The sequence below is a fragment of the Diabrotica virgifera genome, chromosome 2 (genome assembly GCF_917563875.1).
Source record: "Diabrotica virgifera virgifera chromosome 2, PGI_DIABVI_V3a".
Lineage (NCBI taxonomy): Eukaryota > Metazoa > Arthropoda > Insecta > Coleoptera > Chrysomelidae > Diabrotica > Diabrotica virgifera.
Genome location: NC_065444.1, coordinates 261045097 through 261049140, shown reverse-complemented (window position 1 = coordinate 261049140; position 4044 = coordinate 261045097).

Genomic DNA, 4044 nt, shown 5'->3' with positions numbered 1-4044 from the left:
GTATAGCCAAGTTAGAAGAATAATAGTTTAACTTGGAAAAAGATCACTACAGGAGCAATATTACCATTTGTGACAACAATGTCAGAAGACCCTGCCTTTCAGGGCGACGACCAACACAGTCACGGAGGTAAAGCTACCTGAGGAAAGAAAAGCCAAAACCTTATAAAATAAAGAATGTTAAGTAAGCGAGTACAACTATAAACATAGAAAAGAAAAATCATTGGCAAATAACTCGCAATGTGAATGTGAATACAAAATTAACAATATAAAAAGATGGAATGCAACTGCAGACACGTGTTTCTGACTAATTAGTCGTCATCAGTACAGTATAGCCAAGTTAGAAGAATAATAGTTTAACTTGGAAAAAGATCACTACAGGAGCAATATTACCATTTGTGACAACAATGTCAGAAGACCCTGCCTTTCAGGGCGACGACCAACACAGTCACGGAGGTAAAGCTACCTGAGGAAAGAAAAGCCAAAACCTTATAAAATAAAGAATGTTAAGTAAGCGAGTACAACTATAAACATAGAAAAGAAAAATCATTGGCAAATAACTCGCAATGTGAATGTGAATACAAAATTAACAATATAAAAAGATGGAATGCAACTGCAGACACGTGTTTCTGACTAATTAGTCGTCATCAGTACAGTATAGCCAAGTTAGAAGAATAATAGTTTAACTTGGAAAAAGATCACTACAGGAGCAATATTACCATTTGTGACAACAATGTCAGAAGACCCTGCCTTTCAGGGCGACGACCAACACAGTCACGGAGGTAAAGCTACCTGAGGAAAGAAAAGCCAAAACCTTATAAAATAAAGAATGTTAAGTAAGCGAGTACAACTATAAACATAGAAAAGAAAAATCATTGGCAAATAACTCGCAATGTGAATGTGAATACAAAATTAACAATATAAAAAGATGGAATGCAACTGCAGACACGTGTTTCTGACTAATTAGTCGTCATCAGTACAGTATAGCCAAGTTAGAAGAATAATAGTTTAACTTGGAAAAAGATCACTACAGGAGCAATATTACCATTTGTGACAACAATGTCAGAAGACCCTGCCTTTCAGGGCGACGACCAACACAGTCACGGAGGTAAAGCTACCTGAGGAAAGAAAAGCCAAAACCTTATAAAATAAAGAATGTTAAGTAAGCGAGTACAACTATAAACATAGAAAAGAAAAATCATTGGCAAATAACTCGCAATGTGAATGTGAATACAAAATTAACAATATAAAAAGATGGAATGCAACTGCAGACACGTGTTTCTGACTAATTAGTCGTCATCAGTACAGTATAGCCAAGTTAGAAGAATAATAGTTTAACTTGGAAAAAGATCACTACAGGAGCAATATTACCATTTGTGACAACAATGTCAGAAGACCCTGCCTTTCAGGGCGACGACCAACACAGTCACGGAGGTAAAGCTACCTGAGGAAAGAAAAGCCAAAACCTTATAAAATAAAGAATGTTAAGTAAGCGAGTACAACTATAAACATAGAAAAGAAAAATCATTGGCAAATAACTCGCAATGTGAATGTGAATACAAAATTAACAATATAAAAAGATGGAATGCAACTGCAGACACGTGTTTCTGACTAATTAGTCGTCATCAGTACAGTATAGCCAAGTTAGAAGAATAATAGTTTAACTTGGAAAAAGATCACTACAGGAGCAATATTACCATTTGTGACAACAATGTCAGAAGACCCTGCCTTTCAGGGCGACGACCAACACAGTCACGGAGGTAAAGCTACCTGAGGAAAGAAAAGCCAAAACCTTATAAAATAAAGAATGTTAAGTAAGCGAGTACAACTATAAACATAGAAAAGAAAAATCATTGGCAAATAACTCGCAATGTGAATGTGAATACAAAATTAACAATATAAAAAGATGGAATGCAACTGCAGACACGTGTTTCTGACTAATTAGTCGTCATCAGTACAGTATAGCCAAGTTAGAAGAATAATAGTTTAACTTGGAAAAAGATCACTACAGGAGCAATATTACCATTTGTGACAACAATGTCAGAAGACCCTGCCTTTCAGGGCGACGACCAACACAGTCACGGAGGTAAAGCTACCTGAGGAAAGAAAAGCCAAAACCTTATAAAATAAAGAATGTTAAGTAAGCGAGTACAACTATAAACATAGAAAAGAAAAATCATTGGCAAATAACTCGCAATGTGAATGTGAATACAAAATTAACAATATAAAAAGATGGAATGCAACTGCAGACACGTGTTTCTGACTAATTAGTCGTCATCAGTACAGTATAGCCAAGTTAGAAGAATAATAGTTTAACTTGGAAAAAGATCACTACAGGAGCAATATTACCATTTGTGACAACAATGTCAGAAGACCCTGCCTTTCAGGGCGACGACCAACACAGTCACGGAGGTAAAGCTACCTGAGGAAAGAAAAGCCAAAACCTTATAAAATAAAGAATGTTAAGTAAGCGAGTACAACTATAAACATAGAAAAGAAAAATCATTGGCAAATAACTCGCAATGTGAATGTGAATACAAAATTAACAATATAAAAAGATGGAATGCAACTGCAGACACGTGTTTCTGACTAATTAGTCGTCATCAGTACAGTATAGCCAAGTTAGAAGAATAATAGTTTAACTTGGAAAAAGATCACTACAGGAGCAATATTACCATTTGTGACAACAATGTCAGAAGACCCTGCCTTTCAGGGCGACGACCAACACAGTCACGGAGGTAAAGCTACCTGAGGAAAGAAAAGCCAAAACCTTATAAAATAAAGAATGTTAAGTAAGCGAGTACAACTATAAACATAGAAAAGAAAAATCATTGGCAAATAACTCGCAATGTGAATGTGATACAAAATTAACAATATAAAAAGATGGAATGCAACTGCAGACACGTGTTTCTGACTAATTAGTCGTCATCAGTACAGTATAGCCAAGTTAGAAGAATAATAGTTTAACTTGGAAAAAGATCACTACAGGAGCTCACATTCACATTGCGAGTTATTTGCCAATGATTTTTCTTTTCTATGTTTATAGTTGTACTCGCTTACTTAACATTCTTTATTTTATAAGGTTTTGGCTTTTCTTTCCTCAGGTAGCTTTACCTCCGTGACTGTGTTGGTCGTCGCCCTGAAAGGCAGGGTCTTCTGACATTGTTGTCACAAATGGTAATATTGCTCCTGTAGTGATCTTTTTCCAAGTTAAACTATTATTCTTCTAACTTGGCTATACTGTACTGATGACGACTAATTAGTCAGAAACACGTGTCTGCAGTTGCATTTCATCTTTTTATATTGTTAATTTTGTATTCACATTCACATTGCGAGTTATTTGCCAATGATTTTTCTTTTCTATGTTTATAGTTGTACTCGCTTACTTAACATTCTTTATTTTATAAGGTTTTGGCTTTTCTTTCCTCAGGTAGCTTTACCTCCGTGACTGTGTTGGTCGTCGCCCTGAAAGGCAGGGTCTTCTGACATTGTTGTCACAAATGGTAATATTGCTCCTGTAGTGATCTTTTTCCAAGTTAAACTATTATTCTTCTAACTTGGCTATACTGTACTGATGACGACTAATTAGTCAGAAACACGTGTCTGCAGTTGCATTCCATCTTTTTATATTGTTAATTTTGTATTCACATTCACATTGCGAGTTATTTGCCAATGATTTTTCTTTTCTATGTTTATAGTTGTACTCGCTTACTTAACATTCTTTATTTTATAAGGTTTTGGCTTTTCTTTCCTCAGGTAGCTTTACCTCCGTGACTGTGTTGGTCGTCGCCCTGAAAGGCAGGGTCTTCTGACATTGTTGTCACAAATGGTAATATTGCTCCTGTAGTGATCTTTTTCCAAGTTAAACTATTATTCTTCTAACTTGGCTATACTGTACTGATGACGACTAATTAGTCAGAAACACGTGTCTGCAGTTGCATTCCATCTTTTTATATTGTTAATTTTGTATTCACATTCACATTGCGAGTTATTTGCCAATGATTTTTCTTTTCTATGTTTATAGTTGTACTCGCTTACTTAACATTC